The following is a 21751-nucleotide window of genomic DNA, read 5'->3' as shown; positions in this document are numbered from 1 at the left end:
CTAACCACTGGCCTCTAGCATCACTTTAGATACTATAGGGCATCTGTGAAATCTGTATGGGCCTGAAAGACAAATCATAGGCTTACTAGTAGTACTGCACCCTTTTGGTGCAGTATCTTAGATTGCAGGTAGGCACTCTGAGATGGCACCACATATTTTAAAATAGCAGGCACCCGCTGTAATCCTAAGATACCTGAATTTGCTGCTAAGTAGAAAGCAGGGATGTTGTTACAACCTCTACCAAAACAGACACCCTGTGTGCTAGGTACTTGTCATAATTTTCAGTATCTAACAGCAGGCAGGTTTCAGGGATGGAATGTAGAAAAAGAGGTCCTGAAATATGTTAGAGCCAGTGAAATACTCACTGAAAGGAAGAGCCAGTTAAAAATAATTGCTGCCAGTAATGGTGGAAATACTTCATGCTGAAAAATGAACTTGTTATCATCTCACACAGAAGATGTGATAATCATCCTAAGTCTCAAAGAGCACTTCCTACACAAAATTCCCTGCTTCTCCAGCCAGGAGCGCAACTATCCATTTCAGGCCAAAAATTGCAGAGAAAGTACCACTGCCCTTAACCAAAATGAGACAACATCCATAAACCTGCAGGCTAGAGACTGGCCTGATACCACTCAACAATACGGCCATATCTACACATGGCACTATTTCCAAGTCTGGGATGTTGAACTTTTCTGCAATTTTCTTCATATTAAACCTGTTGTTCCAAAAACAAATACCACAAGACACGGCAAAGACAGATGGCGAAGCACACTGAAACAAAATAGCCTTTTACAAGTTCAGAAATCTAGAAACCATGGCTAGTACCCAGTTCTTTTTTATTAGATAGTACCCAGTTCCTTTTTATTAGATAAGGTTGCCCTAAATTTCAGTCTTCCAGAGTGGCACAGCAAAGAACCACCTTTGGTCCTGAGGACCTGATGACCCACTACATGTTCCCTGGAGGCACCATTTCAGACTAGCTCCAGGCTGGCACCAGGTACTGAATGCCCATTAGCACCTGGAGCATGGTAGGTCCAACCTTTAACTGCATGCTTCATTCTAGTTTTCTCTGAAATGAATGCAGTGTACGTTCACCAAAACCACCCCATGATGTAAATCACAGCACAGCAAGCAGGGACAACTAGGAGGTTCACTTGGGACCAGGAGTCCACTTCTGAGCTCAGATGCCAGCTTTCAGAGGGACATCCTCAACTGAGAGCCTCCCTCTCTCCCTCTTGCCTCTGAGAGTCAGATGAAACATGCTGCTTCACCTGTCTGTCCTCTCTGGGGAGACAGAAGTTTTCTTCAGAATAGTGGCCTGCTGATGGGAAGATTTTAATTCAGTTACTAGTACTTTTCCAGCCAAAACCTATGTTGTTGAGAAACATCAAACCTACGGTGAGAAAGAAAAACAAAACCCAACCAAATCTCTTCAGGCTTTCCTGTGAAGGAGTGATACTACCTTTGTTACTACAAAGCCATCCATGATTTTTGTTGTATTTTAAGTCTTTCTCTCTCCAGAATGCCCAAAATAAAACCGGCACAGGAGATGCAGAAGACCCTTCTGCTGCTCAGAGCCTCTGAAGAGCAGAGAGGGTTGGGAAGTTAACCACACACAGAGTTCCACTGACTTGCTCCCGGAAAGTCTGCCTTTTTATTGGTATTCTTGGCTGCTCCCGACTGTAGCAACTGATAGAGAAACTGCACAATTCTGAACAGCAATTCATCCTGTCTGAATGGCAGGTATTCATACTGGAGAGGATCTATTTGTGCCCATTCATATCCTCATTCAAAAGCATTTCTTCATCTCTAAAAGGCATTCTTGATAAGATCATTAAAAAGCAAATAATCAATGCATAAGACATTTGCTTCAAAGCTCAATCAAAAACTACAGAAGCAGGTAAATTATTTGAGCGTTTACCTCCATCTTATTTTGTTATCTGCACTTATTTCTGGCTCCAAAAGCAACTTTGAAACTGAGCCTCTAAGGGACACCCTCTCCTGAAAGAGACAGAGTTTCTCTTAATTTTTTGTTCAACAGCTCACCCCAAATGCAGGTTATACCTAGAGCTTCCCTGAGGATTAAGGACAATCCTACCTGATAAAAAAAAAGAGCACTGAGGGCAGTATCGTGAGCTACTTCACCTTTTCAGAGAAGGGAGCAGGTGCATGAAGAGCTCAGGATTCGATAAGAGAATGCCTTCCGAGAATGCTTTGCTATTCATCAGTTAATTTTTACAAAGGACTATGCAGATGAAAATCAGTTTTCAAATAGTAAGGGTTATGGTAAGTCACTAGGAGGCAAGGAATACTCAAATCCAGAAGCAAGGAAGGAGGCTGGAAAATTCTGGATGCAAACCTGAGTCAAGGAGCAGAAAACCATTGTTTCAGAAAAGAGGGATGTGAGGTAACTGATACAGTTTCCAAAGGAACTGCTTTCAGATCTGAGTACGAAAGGAAGCAGAGAAGGAGGGAAAAATGAAAGAAGACTACAGTCGGTTAAGATTTGCAGAGCAAAGATAAGGGCAGCAGAAAAGAATGATTTAATGCTAGCTAAAGTGATTACAGAGAACAAAGGGGCTCTTATAAATATACTGCGGCTGCGATGGGGGAAGAAATACCAGTGAGAAATTATGACTGTTAATAAATAGGGAGAGAAACAATACAAAAGACTACCATGAAGCGGCTGAGCACATGATTGCTACCTTAAAAATCTGAAGTCATTGATAGAAAAATATTTTTCCAAGAGGTATTGGCAATTCGGGAATTAGTAGATTCTTGTAAACATTACTTCCAATAAGGGGGGAAAAAAGCACATAGAAAACATAAGTAAAAAGCTTCACTTATGCTAGTGACTTAATGATAATTTCATCAAGGAACTCCTCTTGAAGGAGTGGAATTTTTAGCTGTACAAAACTGGATCGCATCCATGGAGTGTTAATATTGGTTCTGTTTAAACCCTTTGGCAAAGCATAAAACTACCAATAAAAATGTATATAAACCAAAAAAAAAACCCAAACAGTAGCATGTCAATAGGCAATACTGTATGTCATCTCATCTCAGAAAGTCCATTACCACTGTAAACTACAATCAGTTTTCAACATAGTCCTATGGAAGTTATCATTTAAGTCCTTTGAATCAGGTCTTTCAAGACAGATAAAAACTAAACATAGGAGTAAATTAACATTTGATAAAGCATGAACATGATAACATAATATTAGAAACGTAAAACATTAACAGTTTCAAAGATTCAGCTGCCCCAATGAAAGCAGATAATGATCTCCCCTAGGCTGCAAGCATGATGCCACATCTGAAAGCAAAGATCTGACCAGGTTTTGTGTCCACCACTCAGTAGCCAGACTCTATAACAGACTAAAACATACAGGGGAGTTCTCCATCCAGAGCATAGATACACTGTCCATGCTCCTTGCATATGCCACAGCCGACTCTCTGGCTCTGCCAAGTGCGCCAAAACATGGGCACCCACTGCCCCCCTTGCACCAGCCCTGCCAAGCCTTTGCTTCTGCAAGTCACATGCTACAGGATTTGTAGATACAAAGCAGAAAATAAACTCAATATATCCTTAGGTGACATCTCTCTGGCAGCAAAAAGTTACCAACAAAACACTGAAATCGCAGGTGACTACTGCAGACCCTTAATGAAGAGGAATAATATAGAACCTCCATGAAAATCTCTGATTTTCACTCATTTGTTCAAAGAAGAGCAAATATATTAGAAAGTACTTGAAGGTGTTAAGTCTCTGCCTATATAGGGAAAGATAGGAGGATGAAAAAGCATAATAAAAGAATACAAAAATAATAATTTATTTTTAGCTCAATATAACAATCATCCATAACTGAACTCTGATTTGCCAATGAAAATAGAACTTTAAAACATACAACACAATCAGCATACTTCAAAGCATACAGGAAGTCATTTATCATTGAAATAAAAGGCTCCAGCTCAGGAAATACCAGTCAGACATGGCAGTGGTGTCCTGGGCCAGAACTCAGTGCAGACAGTGGGGAAATCAGCTTCATCCTAGGGATGACCAAATACTCTGAAAACAAAATAACCCCTGACATCCGTCTGCCTGAATTTCCATGATTAATTATTAAAACTCCTTTTACATTGTCCAAGTGCGTCTTAGAGACCCCAAAGCACAGAGGAAAAGAGGCTCCCCTCCCCGAGGCTCCCCTCCCCAAGGCTCCCAGAGCACCTTGACCATAAGGAGCTGCCAAGTAGTGGCAGATGAGTGATGGACAAGGTGACCAGGGCAAGCCTATGAGGCACTTTTAGTCAGGGCATGGGAGGAAGCACAGAAAATAAAAGAAGTCTTTCTTCCTTTGTCTGTGCAAAAAAAGCAGAGAGCCTTCTTATGAATGGATATAGTCAACAACAACAAAGTCAAGCCTTGGCAACCGAGGCTGAGAAGAAAGAAAAGTGAGCAGCAGTAGTGTCCAAGCAGAAAGTGGCAGGAGCAGGATAAAAAGAAAGGGAGCCCACTTGGTAGGGGAAGAGTTATGGGAGGCCTGAAGACAAAAGAACAAGAAACTTAAACTAGAGGCTGCCAAAGGTGTCAGCACAAGGTTTCAGACAGGAAGGTAGTAAGGTCATCATGACAGGCAAGAAAGGGGAATTTGATGGCTATCTTTCACAGGGCTTGAAGTAGGGGGTGGAGGTGTCAGCATAGATTACAACAAACAAAACAGGAGGCAACACATAGATCTTGTTTCTTCTGTTGCAACAGGCCAAAAGGCCAGCCAGGGTAAATGTTTTTCAGGAATAATTGTCAGGATTTAAATGGACCCTAAATGTGCAAGCCACAGATGGTGGTAACGATGCTGAGTTGCAGATAGAACACTAGCAGAAGAGAGAAAGGGATCTTCATTGTGCTTCCTGAAATTAGGTTTGGGAAGGGGTTGTGCTTAAGAAATAGTAGTAACAAAGAGAAGGCCAGACCCACAATGAGTCTGAACAGACCCAGATATCTGGTGCTGATGGACACAAAGGTTCCCAGGGAATGCTACAAGAAGCCCATTCACAAACCTTGACCAGTCACTCTTACACGTGTCATCTGCTGCTGTCATTTCAAGAAAGAGCATCAGCAAAAAGCACTGGAGAACAGCAGAGGAAAGACACTATATGAGAAAGAAAATTCAGCTAAGAGGAAGGATGCTTAGTGAGAAAGAAAGCAAATCGAGCTGCGAGGAAGCATACTGTGTAACCGAGAGTCTGATCCCGAGTCCATCAAAATATAATGCACACACACAGCTGGCAGGAGGCAGAGGGACAGGCAGACAGTTGGCCAAACAATACTGCAGAGAGAACCAGTAGAAGAGGAATTGGAGGTGGGAAAGAGGAAGAGAGAAAAAAAAGAAGGCCATAGTCTGAGAATACATTCCTTTAAGCAAAGGCATGAGTTAAAGTGAGTGTAAGCTACCACAGTGAAGTAACTGATGGCAGGTACAAAGCTTAGTTCTGGTTATTTGTCCAGTTCATTAGAAACCTCAGGGAGAGAAATACAGGGAAGAATGCAGAAAAATTATGTGCTTGAACAAAATAACTGGGGAAAGGTGAGGCAGCCATCAGGGTATCATAAAAACAAAAGACACAGACCAGGACTATTTGTGGGGAGGGAAAAGAGTTTTTTGAGGACAGAAGGAACCAGTGTCTGCTCTGAAGAAAGGCAGGCAGACATACGACCTGAGTGTGCAGAAGACAAGCTGTGACAGAAGAAAGCAGAAAAAGCAAGAAAATGTTTTCTGCAATGGGTCCTTGGGTGGTCTTGAGATTTCTTCTGTGGAGAAGCGTGACTGATACCTATGCCAGGCATGAGCCAGAGCTGGGTGCTTTAAACACACAGTGCTGAGAGAGGAAAATGATAGCCCAGGGTTAATGACAGACTGGGTAGAAATCATAGAACCATAGAATCAATTAAGTTGGAAAAGTCCTTTAAGATCATCAAGTCCAACCATTACCGAACGACTGCCAAGGCCACCACTAAACCACATCACTAAGGGCCTCATGTACATGATTTTGAACACTACCAGGGATGGTAACTCCACCACTGCCCTGGGCAGCCTGTTCCAATGTTTGACAACCCTAGCGCAGCTTGAGGCTGTTATCTCTTGTCCTATCCCTTAATTGGGAAAAGAGACCAGCCACCTCCTGGGATGAAATGAAAAGCAAATTAAGGAGAGCAGTGAGGGGGAGGATGGTGTTGGGACTGAGGCGTCAGGGATGTTGGTGGATGGGAGGTCACAGAAAGGCCAGGTGAGGACAGGCGGGTGGAAAGGGGATGTGGGGTTTTGAAAGAAAGGTGGTGGTCAGACAGAGGGAACTGGGTTGGTGGGAGATCAGAGAGCAAATGCCTCCCCATCCCAGAAGGTGGAAGGGGTGGGTGTCAGTGTGTCATTTGTTCAGTGTTTCATAACCCTGTGTCAAAGAACAGGATCCTTAATAGAACAGGCATTAAAATGTGTTACAGGCTGAGGTTTTATATGATTATTTATTTTTTTTACTCTCCCAGGCCAAAATGAATGTCTATATTTTGCATCCTTAAGTTTTTCCCCTGCTTTAATACAAAGCTGAATTAAAAAAACCCAACAAAACACAAAACATTTAAGCAAGTTTACAGCACAGTAAATAGATGCAGCCCACCTTAATAGATAAAAGTATAGCAGCACTCCAAAGCCTTTAGATGTTGGTGTGGACAAGAGTAATTTGATTTTAAACTATTGTTATTCCCAGTGTTTATTGCTGTGCTTTCTCGTTTTACTGCATTTCTATTGTATTCAACAAAAACCACATCACTTGTCTTGAAATTTAGTATCTGCTCACCTAGCATCCTTTTCCTATAAAGGAGATGGACCAATAAAATTTCCCAGTACCATGGTAAGATTTGTATTCTGCACACAACCTCCTAGTTACTTTATTTATAAAGAGAGTGAGTGACATGGGTACAAGGTAGTCCTCTGGCTGGGGGTCAGTGTAGATAGGTGCACAGGAGCATGATCTGTAGGACACTACAAACCTCAGCTGGCATGCAGGAGAGATTTCAAACATTTGATTCAGCTATGACTTCATTGTGGTTGGTTAAAGCTTGATTAAGCTGTGGTTAAGTTAACCATGCGAAGAGAAAGAAACCTACTAGAAGAAGCTTCTGTAAGATATAGAAAACACATTAAAATCTGCCTTTTTTCCTCACGCACATTTTGAATTTTAGTGCTGGTTTAAGGCTGAGAGTTAACATTCAAAGCCTTGTCTTTAAATACTGGCTGGTAAAACCCAACAGCTTTATATTACAAATCCGCAGAATGGCTTTATAAGTGCATTTCTATTGTTTAGTGAAAGTTAATTGCTTAACTAAATACCAAATTTCTCTGACAATCCCCTCTGGCCTTTTCTCATAGTTGCTCCATTTTTTGAGCTACACCCATCACCTTCTCAAGAGCTAGCACGCAGACACTCAATTCTGCAAATAGTGACTAAGTGAAAATAAAATAACATGTTAGTCTCCTGAGCCTCCCTGACGCATGCTGCTCTGGACAAAAGGGAAGATATTGATCAGGGACTTCATGGTTGTATTTAACCTTCTAATATATTTCTGTTAGTTGAACTTATCTTTCCTGGAAGAACTGCAGCATCTACAGAAACCCATCACTGCAAACACTCGCCATTTCTTATCAAATACATACATGGGAAGAGCTGCTCCTCCTAGATGTAAACTTTGTTCCCTTAAAAGTATACATTTCCCTCTCAAGATGTCAGCTGCATTATTTAGCCTATTTATAGATAAGTAAAATGAATAGCAGATGGCCTGTGCAGACTAGGATTTTCAGACGTGTTGCAACTCATAACAGAAGATGGGTCTTCGACTCAGCTAACAACGACCAGGAACAGCCATCTGTGACCTGGAACATGCCTCTCTAAATTTCCTACAGTAGCAATTGCAGAAGCAGCGCTGGCTAAGTAGGATCGATGAGAAATCTTGATGGATTATTCCAGTTTTGATCAAGCCAGAGGGTGCCACACAGCGAGGTAGCGATGCTGCTGGGAACCGAACTGATTCTGGCAGGTTCTCCCCTCCTCTGACTCACAGGTGACACTTCTTATCTTCCCAGGTGCCTGGGCAGCTCTCACATAGTTTTTCGTGCCATTAAAATTTCCCAGAATAGTCTGCTTATCGGATGGATAGTTTTAAACATCTTTACTAGAAGTCTCCTAAAAGCAGCTGTTAAAGAGCTTCATGCCTCACACAACTAAACTTCACTCTTTTCCAAAAAGCCAGGGTGAACAGAACGAAGGAGAGAACAAAACCTTTTGAACAATAGTGTTCCGTTTTTAAAGTAGAAATTAAAATGCTAATTCAAGCTCAATGTCTTCCTTTTTACTGTTATTCCACTTACACACAACCCCCCTAAATTATAACTTGTATACAGGGGAGGCATTTATAATTAACTTTTTTTTTTGACAGGTTTATTCTTGTATAATATCTAAATATTCACTTAAGACTCATCTCTCTGCGCTGTATGGTACACTAAGCTAAATTGATACAGAAGGCTGGAGAGAGTGGGGTTCAAATGAGGCTAATAGTCACATTTTTGTTATGTGGAACAGAGGGAAGAGCTGGTCTGGTTCATCATTTCAGCTGGCTTTTGTATTTTTTATTTTTTTAGGAGAATCATAATTACCACTTAGAGGAAGACATTCGTATAGTGGAGAGCACTCATTTCACAGCCTTATTCTTTTCAGAGACCCTTCCTGACATCACAAGTCTCTGATTGCTCTAGAAAGACCCCAAGGAGTTCATTTATTTACCATCAAAGCTAAAGGAAGAAAGCCAGAGAAGCAAAAGCCAGTCTTCGTTTAAAGGGACAACACGCTGGTTCTTTAGATTTGCAAGACAGGAGCACAAAGAACCTTGTCAGACTATGCTCAACTCAGATGTGGCCTAGAAAAGAAAAAACTAGGGATATAAAGGACTCATGCAGGTAAGTAGCTATTAAAAAAAAAAAAAAAAGGATCCTAATTAAACTTGCTCTCTTTGCAGTTGTTTGCAGTAAGAAATTCTTCCAACCTTAAAGCTTAACCAACTCTTTCTCCTCCCTTCTCAAGAGTAACAGTTCATGTGATATTCCAGCCCTGGAGATATGTAATACCACTGGTATGTACCAGGACAGGAGTCAATCAGAAAATCCATTTCCCCAATTCCCCAATTCCAGACATTCTCCAATTTCCAGAAATAAGAGTACATTTCCTGCAGCTGTGAAACTGGTGAGGAATCATAGAATCATAGAACAGTTAGGATTGGAAAGGACCTTAAGATCATCTAGTTCCAACCCAACCCCCATGCATGGAAAGTAGGTTTCATTGAGAAAGACAGAGGCAAATTAAAATAGCATTATCAATTATTGCCACTCTTAAGCTCCTAAAAGTGTTGAGGCAGGCTCTCCATATTAGAGTCATAGTAACGAAATGTTGTTTGCAGCTAGAAATGAAAGTTCCCCGCATATAGTTTTTGATTTCTATGTTCCCAAAGTTTCTGTTGGCCATTACTGGCTATCTTGTCTGATCACTTCTAAGAGCTGAGACATTCAAAATCTCATTATTGCAAACCTCAGCACCACAGAGCTATCGTTTCCTTTTTAAGCAACAAAAGAAGCAACTGAGTACAGTTTAATATCTGAGGAGAAAGTGCCCATGTTGTCCTTATGGCACAGGAACTTGGTGAGGCTGTCTCTGGTTAGTTTGGTCTCTGTTTGTAGGGACTATATACTTCATTTTCCAGCCTTTCCTGAGGGCTGGTTTTCAGAAGACTTGACAAGGTGGCATTTGCCCACTAGCCAGAAATGCAAGCTTATTCAAATGTAAACATGAAAGCTAAGCTGTGAGGTCCATGTAGCACCCAACTACTAAGTCTCCAGGCCACAAAAAAAAATCAAATAGGTTGTTAACATTTGTTGGAAGCAGCTGAAAACCATTTCTCATAAAATTTATAGGATATATTACCTTGCTGGGAGATTTATTCACCTAGTTGTAGGGAAAGACTGGATATTTTTTGCGTCTCTCTCCTTGCTGCCTGGGGAGGTGCCCATGCTGCGCTATATTTTCTAGATGCACCTGGGTAGTATATTACTTCATGCTGTGTCTTAATGTGCTCACTTCTTCAACAGTCTACTATCACTCCTTTCTTCTCATTTCAACTGATGATAGCTCCATTGTCACTTTCCTGCTCATACTAGAAGAATTCTGCAGGAAATACTGATTTTCATCTGCTGGAACCAACTTGATGGCAAGGCTTTGGTTGGTCCCCCCATCCCCTTGAGTATTGTCCATCATGTACTAGCTCCCTCAACAGTTACTGACTGGTATGTCAGTGATGTGCAAAGCTGGGCCCACTTGGTTTCCAGCTGGTTGAGTAAGTTTTGCTGTTGCCTCACATAACCTATTTTAATTCCGAGAAAATTCACAGTGGCCTCTGATCAGGTCCTCCTTTGGCATGGATGGCCAGCTCAATTTGCAGGGGCCAGTTGAGCCTTGCTGATGAATCTGTTTCTCTCTGGCAGAATGAAAATTAAGCAAGGCAAACTAATCAGGAGACAAGATGTAACAGATGCAGCTCCTCATACAAATAATGCCACATCATACACCCCTAACAATTCAAGTTAGGCTGATATTGATTCTAGGTAACATCACACAACAGCAGACAGGCAAGGAAATGAGTATGCTGCCATCTTTGTTTCTTTATGTATTTTTATTATTGTGAACCAACAGTTTTATGACAGACAGCAAAGTTGATAGTATTCTCCAGTGAGATTACTGTTTCTCTATGAAGGGTAACTCTGGTGGTAAACAGACTTTTGTAAAGCAGTTAAATTAGAATTATTAAAAAAAATAGTAACACACAGGTATCTGTGACACTTGTTGACTTCCAAATCAACAGTAACTGTAAGTCAGGGATTGTTATTTCTGTGAGGGCATTTTCAATGAGGTGCTCAGATAGATGTTCTCAGCCTGACACCATTCAACAATTCTATCAGTGGTCTGAGAGAAAATACAGTCTTTATCCGAATAAAGTTCACAGGCCATACAACAGATGAAAGGGTGAATGCTGCAGAGAAAGGCAAACCTGCAGAGTGATCTGTTTTCTCCTTGTTGCTTAAGCTTGCTCGAACTCCCAAAGGGCTTTTAATACCACAATACTAAGTCATGGCAATGGCAAGAACAAGAGAAAGAAAAAAAATTATGTTCATGGCTGTAGAATAAGGAGCTTTGTCATGGAAAAGGTTTTAGAGGTCACCAAAATGAGTTTGAAACCTGTAGCTAACAGGAACTGACACTCCTATTCCCACTTCCCCACAAAAGGGAAACTCTGTTAGAAGTCTACTAAGAGATCGGGGATGAGTGATAAGACCAAAATCTGTAAAGTAAAACCCCGCTTAAGTGATTGCTGAGCTGTTTAGCTTACACATTATCTCCTAGATCAAAAGGCATGAAGATGTTCTAGACGCGCAACCTGTCAGGCTGCCCTCCTCGCCACAGCTGTGTCCCCAGCCAATCACTGCTCCAGCCTGTGCACTCCTCGCAAAATCATCCTGCTGTGGTTAACAAGCATCTCCCTAGGGTAGGAACCCATCAGCACTCTGAAATATTGGTAGAAGAGTCCTCAAAACATCCCTGTTTTCAAGCCTACTCCAGCTCAGCAATAGTGACTGAAACAACTCCTTGACTTCCTCTCTGAAAATTATCATCAGGTACAGTTTACAATTCTCCCCAATTCCTGTTGAAAGAGAAAATATTTCATTCTCGTTCTCACCATTTCTTGATATACAAGTATCATTTGGGTTTTTTTTGAATTCAGAAGAAAATATTTATTGAATGTTTCCCTGAGTTGAGCACTTTTCAGTCCTACTATTGCCAGTTTATTACTCTTTCCACATAGTAATGCAAAAAATATCTTTGTTAAGAGGGTTCTTTTCATCCTATTGTGCCTTGAAAACATTCTGATTTGTTCTTACCTCTGCTGGGCTTTGTTTTCTTCTCTTTTGTGTCCTCTTACTTCTATTTTAAACCCACCACACTTCCTAATATTGAATTTACATCAACATCCTCATTTTTCATTTCATAACCATATATGCATGTGGTTGTATACGTACACACACACGATGAGCTAGGTGACCCCCGGAGGTGGTTTGCAACATAGCTACTCCATAACTGATTCTACACATAGATAAATTAAAAAATATAAATGGACCTGTTGATGTGCATGTGGAAATTTTAATTTACCTCTTAACTTTGCTTCTCCCCTTCCCCCCCCCCCCCCCGCCCCCAGCAGACTGTGAATAGTGAAGTATACTTGAGCATTTCATAAAATATACTTGGAATTAAAACTTTAATGTAATCTGCGTACTCGATGAAAGTAGCTTTTCCTCAGAGCTTAATTAGCATTGTCGGCTTTGTGAAACTGGCTCTTTTAAAAGCCCAAGAACACACGTAATTGTCTGAGGTTTATGCTTTTATCATATTAGTAACGTGCAAACAAAAATTATTATTTGTACCTCACCAACAACTGCTTTTGTGACAAGTTCCCTTTTTTCTTTAAAGGTCAGCTTTCTTCTGCCGTGTCCATGTGCAAGCATGGAAAACTGCCCTTGGTTTTCAAAGAGAAGAGACATCACAGCTCTGATGGACTCCTCAGCCACATCAATGACACTTTCCAGGCACATGCATGGCTGCACGCTTCCCCAAATCATGTGCATCTTCTTCCTGTCATTGTCAGGATCTGCTGAAGTGGAGGAGACCCACAGCACCCCACTTCCAGCCCTCTATAACTACCTGAAAGAAATATTCAACGAGGAGGTGGCTGGTCTCCTCTCCCAATTAACAAAGGATAGGACAAGAGGTAACGGCCTCAAGCTGCACCAGGGGAGGTTTAGATTGGATATTAGGAAAAATTTTTTCACCAGAGAGTGTGCTCAGGCATTGGAATAGGCTGCCCAGGCATTGGCACAGGCTGCCCAGGCAGTGGTGGAATCACCATCCCTGGAAGCGTTCAAAAACTGTGTGGATACGGCCCTCAGTGACATGGTTTAGTGGTGGCCTTGGCAGTCCTGGGGTAACGTTTGGACTTCATGATCTTAAAGGTCTTTTCCAACCTAGTTGATTCTATGATTCTCTCCCAAGTGCCCTGGCTGTGCTATGGTGCCAGTTCCCTCTTGGGCAGCTCTCACCTGGCTATAGGCCACCAGCACCTGCCTCAGCTCCTCTGCTCCCCAGAAGGTGCTCTGGGGCCCCCAGACCTGAGCAGCAAAGCATGACTTGAAAGTTCACAAAAGCTTTCCTTAGGCAATTAAATGCTATCACCGTAGGACTAGTAGCAGAGGAACTCTGCCCTGCAGTACTTATAAATTTCAAGGACAAAGCTCCCACACATATTTCTTGAACCTTGGCTGCTTCTGTTAGAACAAAGCATCTCATATACGTTAAGCATAGCTGCCTAGAGACAGTCTGCCATCACATCCCCCAGAACCATGTGGTGATCTGTAGCAGTGTGGCCTAGGACAGCACCTACAACTCATCCATACGCATTGAAGACCAGTTACATCTCGGTTGTCAGGGATTTGGAAACAGGCTACATAATTCCTGGCATAGAGCTCTAGTGGTCTCTCTCTCAGTTGAAGCTCAGGAGCTGAGCTGATGATGTTGATTACAAATACCTCAGCAGAAAGATGGCTCCTGACGGCAGGGAGCACTTTAATTTAGGAAACAAAAGGACAACAAGTTTTGGCTGTTGGAAGCAGAAGCTTGAACGTATTCAAAGCCGCAACATGGAGCACATATCATACTGAGGAGTTCTAACCACTGTGGCAATATACCTCAGGACTTGGAGGATGTTTTGCCTTTTCAAGTCTTCAAAAATCAAGCTTGGGATGTCTTCCTAAATTCCGTGTTATAGCTCAGCCAGAAATTAAGGACTTTCTATGAGAATTACTGAATGAACGTCTAGACCATACACATGCAGAATTTAGGCTACATGTTCATAGCAGTCCCTTCTGGCCTTAAAACTAAATTTCAGATGATTTCTCCTCCCATTTCACATTCTGTGATGATTTAAAAATGTAATTTCTCTTGGCTTAAAAAAAAAGGTAATACACACACCCGTGTGCTTTGAATGAGTTTAACTAAGGCTTATGTTTGTAAACCAGCCTTAATCTAAATTGCATTATATGAAAGGTGCTCAATATTCAAATATCCAAATGCTATTATTTGCAGAATTTGCAAGTCTGCAATAGTGCTATGTTCCCATTTCACTGTGTATTTTCAGTGACAGTATTTAAAAGACTACCTGCAAAACCCCAGCTTTAAATTATTATCCTCAGTGAGAGATTAAGGTGGAAGAAATATACAAAATATTTCAAATTCCTTTCAAATTTGTCTTTAAAGAGATAAAATAACTAAATAATATTAAGCAGGCTTTCAAAGACAGAAAAACACTTTTTTTCACAAACAATTAGTTTTACAAGGTCATTTGAAAACCGAGTGCTTCATATGCTTTTTGCAATACTTTAATTTTTGTAATCATACGTTTAACACAATCTGCAGTATATCATTCATGAGTATATTTCCATATATTCTGGTGACAGCTGAATTAATCGAATACTTATATACCAGACACAATGATTTATATCAACTGGAACTCTATGTTAATTACCCAATAAATATAAGCTCACAGGATTGCTGTGCAACGTAATTTCTGTAAAAACACATTTTCCCCCAGAGAAGTCAGCAGACTTGCCATTTATTTTGTCATAACAACATTGCAGGGAAGAGGTAGATAGAGAAAAAAGGGATACTTTACTACACATATTTGTAAATTGATCTAGTATTTTGATCTATTGTTTGCCTTTTCTTTTAAATTACCATTTTTTTCTAAAGAAAACATTTGCTTTTTCTGCTAAGCAAACATTTTTTGCACCAGTCCTCTGTGGATATTTGCCACAACAAAATTAAATTCACAAATATTTTTTTTTTCTCCATACTACAAAAATACATATGAAAAAGCAAGTTCAATAGTTCATAAAAAATTAAGGCATCTAAATGCCACATCACAAACATGAAACACTAAAGTATTGAATGTCTTTAAAGTCTCCTATTATATTTTATTCCATACCTGTCTTAGACATCTATGCCCTCTGGTACTCCCGTCACCCCTCAAAACAAATATTGCAAAATGGAAGATCAGTGATTTTTGTGGTCTATGTAGGTTGATAGTTTTGGGTAGAGTAACAGGGTATTCAAAGCCCTGCTAGAGAAGAGCCTTCAGGGCATTATGTGTCTGCCCATTTACCCCTTTAAGGCTATAGAGGCACTGTTCTGAGCTCTACAATGTTAAGATTTAGACTGATGCAGATTTTGATGTGCTTTTAAAGCACTGGCAGAGTGCTCAGTGTAGAAACAAGCTCTCCTTAGGTTTTGTTAGAAATTGTAGGAAAACCTATCAAGCTTATTGTTAAAATCTTCATTTATCTTAAAATGCTAAGAAATCTTTCTCTTATTGTTGCACACAGATATAGCCTGTTATTTATACTTGTAACAAACAATGCTGAGGAGGCAGGGAAACACAACACCTCCACAATTGAATCTGCAGCTCCAAGACAGTGGTTTCCAAAGTGAATCTGAACAGAGAGTCAAATTTGTCTGGACCTCTCTGAGGTCTGGATCAGAAAGAGGGAAAGACAAATACGCTCAAGGAAGCTGGATATGGCCACGCCAGACAACTCTGAAAAATCACATCTGTCTAAATATCCACCCCATACAGCTATAATCAATCTATGCTGACTGCTCTAAGTACCTGCACATACTTCGCATACTTCAGAAGAGAATAAGAGGATGTCAGTAAAAATGACTCAAATAACCTCACAGTGCAGCTTGAACAGTAGGACTAAAAGTGGCAACCAGAACAGCTGAAGGCAACAGTGGGTACAAGTGATGGGTCCAATCACAACTTTGTTTTTTCATTCCTCCTGGACCAAGGATGATTTTGAGACAAGGAAACAATAAGTGTGTCTTCCCCTTACTGTTCCTAGAACCAGAAAATAAAATCTTGCTTGAAATTCTTGTGCTCTTCCAATAGCTGGGTCACTTTAGGCTAAATACAGAGTGCAAAAACTGTTTCTGACACAGTTCATGAACAGTAAAAGGTCTTTGCCCTGACACAAGAAATTCAACCTCAGTGCAAGATGATAAAAGCAAAAAAATAATTGTAGAACAGGAGTGGACATGAAGCACAAACTGTTCTTGAAAGAGGTGTGTTTTGAGGAAGGAAGAAGACAGCACCAGGCCAAACACAGAGCATGCCTGAACACACAAACACCAGGAAAAACCTTGTCCCTTGCATATCCAGTGGTGATGTTTGTGACGGTCCTTAGAACCAGAGACGGCATACTCCAGCATCCCTGTGGAGAGCTCCATCTCCTGCAGATACAAGCAGTGCTGTACCTCAGTTTTACAGTGCCCAAGAGTCTTGACAAGTATGGTCCTACAATTACTTTCTTGTTTGCATCTTCCTGCTCCTCAACTTTTGCTTCACTATTAAACTCACTAAGTATAGCAATATAATCAGCATCCAATTTTCCCCAGGGGATGGAGAGAGAAAAGAGAAGGATCCTACATGACAAATGCTATCATTCTAATGCCTAGGCAGGTACTCAAATACCACGTACTTCAATACAAGGCTGTGGGCTTGTCACAGCAACATGTTAGAAGAAGAAGGTGGAAAGGCTGCCTTTACCTCCTCTGTTCATAAGCCCAAATTACTGAAATACCACAAGGCTAAGAAAAGGAGAAGAGAAAAACACTGTATGTATAAGAAGAATCTCAGAGAGAAATCCATGACATCAAGAGAGACTGAGAAAGTGACAGATTGCAGAGGAAGTTTCTGAACTCTACGTTGTGCCCACTGTGAAAAGCTGAAGATGCTGGAATGTTTCTTGTGCACAGGGCTGCTGCCAGAGGATGGGACAGTTGCTGAATGCAGCAAAAAGCTGTTTCCCAAGGGCTGCAAAACTATTTTTCATGAAGATGTTACCAGAAGTATTCTTGCTCAAAAACACACATTATTTCTTCAGCTGTAATTCTGACAGCATACTCTTTCTATAGTAGTAGTTCTGTGGGCATTGGTACACGAGTAATACTATTGCTACTCTAGGATACTGCTACAGGAGCACACTACATGGAGAACATACCTTTATAAGCACAAGACCATGTGTTTCATCCAGCCTTACAAAAAATATATACATACATAACACGATAGTGTGTCCAGCACTATTGCACTGTTATCCAGCTGCCAAGCGCTTCTGTCAAACCCAACTGTCAGACATCCTAAATCATCTTGTCCCAGGGACAACCTTAACATCAAAATCGCTACGTGTACAAGTTCAGCACACCACCAGAGCACTTGCTCTGTCTTCCTCACAGCACAGAGTAAAAATTATGGGAGCAGAGTATGACTCATGTCTGTACTAAACAGCAAGGTGATTCCACATCTACAAACAATATTAATTGGAGAAAGAAAAGGGTGCAGTTTCTTTGTCACCAGTCTAACTTTCTTCATCAAAAGTTTGCAACATATAAGGAAATGATGCAAAAATTAATTATAAACTTTTGTCATATCAACCTCAGCCATTTTAATATGGAACTCTAGGAATGAAATCAGAGTATGCTCAGAAAACCCTGACAATTATAATTTCTTTTTAAATAGCACAAATAGATGTTCCAATGAAAAATCTCAATTAAAAATTGTTAATCAAACGTTTTGAATTAATTAGATATGAATGATAAAGACAAAAACCAGCTTGGGCATGTTCCATATTTCTGATTCCAAATTGGAAAAATGCCTAGCTGGTTTTAATTTAAAGACTTGATCCAGTCACTGCAGATTAGGTCCAGCAGCATGTCTCTTAATTTGGGATTTGGACATAACTTTTTTCTGAAATTAATTAGGAGATTTTCAAAGGTACTGGTAAGCATTAAATAATTAACTTCAGCTTTGAAAATCCATGAATGATAAATATATGGAATTTGCAGTTGTACAAAGATATCAGAGCAAATTAAAAATTATGTGTGCCTTTCAGGGTTGAGGCTTTTTTAAGTATTCTTCATCTAGTATCTAAATCTGTTAAGTCTGAAACAGTGTTAAATCCTTTTGAAAGCATCTTCGTTTTCAATACTTAAAGCAGTTGAGCACTCCGGTTCTGATCTAACAAAACAGTTAAGAACATAAGTATATGACTGCAGAATTACGTACATACATATTTTCAGGATTAAGAGATTAATCTGTCATTTTCCCTACAGTCTGTTAAGCAGGGAACATGTATATATTTCAAAATGGAAACCACAGGAACTGATAACAGAATTTAGATAAAGATGCACTAGCAGGGATGAAGGTTTGTTTTTCTGGTTTGTTTGTTTGTTTTAAGAAAGACAAAAAAGAATAAAGAAATCAGATTTTTTGATAAACAGTTTTCCCCTCTCCTGCTTCCTGATGTAGGAGGGCTTTGCGGGGGGGGTTTCCAGAAATCTTTGGTGTATTTCTCTTTCCTATGAATATACTTTTTCTCACACTCTGCCAATTCCTCACCTAGATGCAGTGTTACCCTTTATTCTCTTCCTCTACTGATACCCTTTCTCCAGTTGTTTTTCCAAGACCCTGGTTGCTGCCCATGCTCTCACTGCAGTGCCCTCCTCACTTCATCCTGCCTCACAACCACCCATAGCCTCTTCTCTCATGTCCTGGGTTCACCAGTAGCCATTTTTCTCCTTAGTAGCTGGTGCAAGCTCTGTGTTTTGACTTCCAGCCTGGGCAGAGAGCTGATAACACCGATTGGTTTTAGTTGTTGCTCAGTAATGTTTATTCTGGCCAAGGACTTTGTGAGTCTCATGCTCTGCCGGGGATGAGGGGAGGCCGGGAGGAAGCAGAGACAGGACACCTGACCCAAACTGACCAAAGAGGTATTACATACCACGGCACGTCATGCCCAGGGAGGTAACTGGGAGTTACCCGGAAGGGCACGGTGTCTCTTGGGGGGGGGGGGGGGGGGGGGCGGGGAGGGGGAGGGGAGTGTCAAACTCCTTCGGTGTATTGTATTCTCTTCCCTTGTTATTTTCTCTTATCAATATTATCATTGGTGGTAGCAGCAATGATTTGTGTTATACCTTAGTTACTGGGCTGTTCTTATCTCAGCCTGTGGGAGTTACATTCTCTCAATTCTCCTCCCCATCCCTCCGGGAGCAGGGAGGGGAGTGGGGTGAGAGGGGGGAAGGAAAGAAAGAGGGAGGAAAAAAAAGGGGGGGGGAGTGAGTGAACGAGCTTTGGGGTTGGGTTTAAACCACAACATCTCACAATGATCCAGTTTTGCTCCCCAGTAGCTAGGAAAGGCTCCTGTTTTCACCCCTTGCTCTCTCCTTTTCTGAAGCCAGGAGGACTTTTACTCTTTCTTTCCAAGCTGATGACTCCAAATTCCCTTTTTAGCTATTCCTTCTGTTCTTATATTTGCCTCTTCCTGTTTCTTTAACTTTTATCTTGAACTCAAGAAATTCTAATCTTCATTCACTTCTGACTAAAGATTTTCCTTTCTTGCTTGTTTTAGCCTGCCTCAGCCACTTGACCCAGAGTTAATAATGAACTCTTCCTCCTGATCTTTTAATCTTCAAATCTCTCTTCTCTGAGGAATAACTTTCCTCACCTGCCATCCTGCCACACTTTTTCTGACATCCAGCCAATTACCCTTTCCAACCCCCCTTCCACACTAACCTTCAGTGGACACTTCCTACATAGGCAGACACAACTTTTCCGTTTCCTCAGAAAGCTCTGCTCTCCTCACTTTCCTGCTGCCCTGTCCACTTTTGACTCTACACAGTGAATTATGTACAACTGCCTTGGTAGCAATGAGGCTGCAGTAACATGAAGTTTAGCATGAAATGAAAAAATTGCCACGAAGCAGCATGGACAGTCTGGCGTTTCCCCCACCCTGATATCCTTACAGTCAATGTCCTCTTCCTGGACAAACAAGGACACCACTACATCTAATTTTAAAGTCCTGGCCCTCTTCGGCCTAAACCTATCTCCTTTAGAAAAGTCATATTTTTCACAAATACACCTTTATGTGGCTCTGACTGTTCCCTGCCTTGACTTCACCTGTCTGGCAGAGTGCCTGCTTGGTTGAGAAGAGCCTTAATGAGCTGAAAACACAAAAAGGCAGCACACAAGAGCAAATAAAGACAGGTGAGACAGGACGAGAATAAGAGCATTGCTCAGGCACTCCGGCACAGAAACAGACTGAGCTAGCGGGGGACACTGAGGTTAAAAACAAACAATTCTACCAGAATGATATTTGTAAGAGGAAGGTCAGGAAAAATGCGAGGCTGATGATGGATGGGGAAGAGACAAGCAACAGCCACCAAAGAGGCTGAAGCACACAGTGGCCTTTCTTACAAGCCTTTGTAGGCAAAACCTGCTCCCAAGTCCCAGCAAGTATCAACCCTGCTTGGAAAACAGGGAGCCAGCCAAACAGCAAAGCAGCAATAGGTTAGAGACAACTTAAAGCAGATATGTTCAGATCCATCAGGCCATGTTTCACTCAAGGATCTGACAGAGGTGACTGATGTGACTGTGAAGCTGTTGTCAATCACCTGTGAAGCTGTTGCCAATTACCTGGGAAAAATCGAGGTCACAGGAGAAGGTCCCTGATGATAAGGAAAAAGCTAACATTATTCCCATCTTATTGAAGGACAAGCAAGGAAGGGGACCCAGAGAACAATCAGTGGGTCAGCCTCACCTCTGCCCCTGGAAAGTTCCTGAAGAACATCCTCTTGTAATTCCAGCTCCAAAGACAAGCAGGAGAAGACTAGCAGGGGTAGCCAGCACGTATTTAAGAGCAAATCGTGCTTGACTCCACTCACTCTCTTCCATGGAGGAAGAGTCTGAAGGGAAAGCAGCAGAGGTAAAATATATTCAGACTTCTGATACTATCTCTCACAGCACTGTCCTTTTTAAGCTGATGAAATCCAGGTGGGGCAGACAGATCAGCTGCAAATTGGCTGGACTGCCAGGTTCAAACGGTAGTGGTCAATAGCTTGACATGCCACTGGTAGCCAGTAACAACCCAGGTACACCATGGACTGGTACTCTTGGATATCTTAATCTATGGCCTGTGCTGTGACAGAAGACACCAAGGCCAAATACACAGGCGAAACCAGATTGCAGGGAGGAGCAGGGTAGAAAGATGGTACAGCTGCCATGTCCTCAGCTTCCCTACTGTCCAGTGCCTGGGAAGGCTGCTTCCATAAGAACAAGGGAATAAAACCTGTATATTTTATGCAGTGTTTCAAATCTACTGTCTTGCTAAACTGGGAAGGGTACAACACAGCTCTCTCAGAAATAGCCTGCTTTTCCTTGAGTTTTGTGCTCAGGAGCCAAACTGGCAGATGCAGATCTTGTACATTCAGATGATGAAGCAGACCCCAAGAGGCGCTAAGTTTCAGCAGGTTAGAAATCATTAACGTTTCTATTACTTGTTTGATTAGGTGATTAAAATCTCCCACCAAGCACGTTTCCAGAGATGCTAACTGTGAAAAAGAGGATTCCTCTTTGCTAGAATGTTTATTTTTGTTTTGTTTGGGGCTGTTTTGTTTGGGGTTGTTTTGGTTTTGCCATTCAAGGCGAACTTGATTGCTTTTTTTGTTAGCT

The 21751-nt window shown here is 41.3% G+C and overlaps 1 protein-coding gene and 1 long non-coding RNA gene across 2 annotated transcripts in view; both read right to left on the bottom strand.

Annotated features, from left to right (window-relative positions):
- The window catches only part of TMEFF1 (transmembrane protein with EGF like and two follistatin like domains 1), a 119669-nt gene that overhangs the window by 79154 nt on the left and 18764 nt on the right, over positions 1-21751 (bottom strand). The window lies entirely within an intron of this gene.
- Positions 10500-20908, bottom strand: LOC136009315 (uncharacterized). Its single transcript, XR_010610494.1, has 3 exons — positions 20841-20908; positions 20717-20748; positions 10500-10564 (listed from the first exon to the last, which is right to left on the bottom strand). It is a non-coding gene; the product is annotated as an uncharacterized LOC136009315 (long non-coding RNA).

The sequence above is a fragment of the Lathamus discolor genome, chromosome 2 (assembly GCF_037157495.1).
Source record: "Lathamus discolor isolate bLatDis1 chromosome 2, bLatDis1.hap1, whole genome shotgun sequence".
NCBI classification, from domain to species: Eukaryota; Metazoa; Chordata; class Aves; order Psittaciformes; family Psittacidae; genus Lathamus; species Lathamus discolor.
Note: the sequence above shows the minus strand (reverse complement) of the source record. Positions and strands in the feature narration are given on the sequence as shown.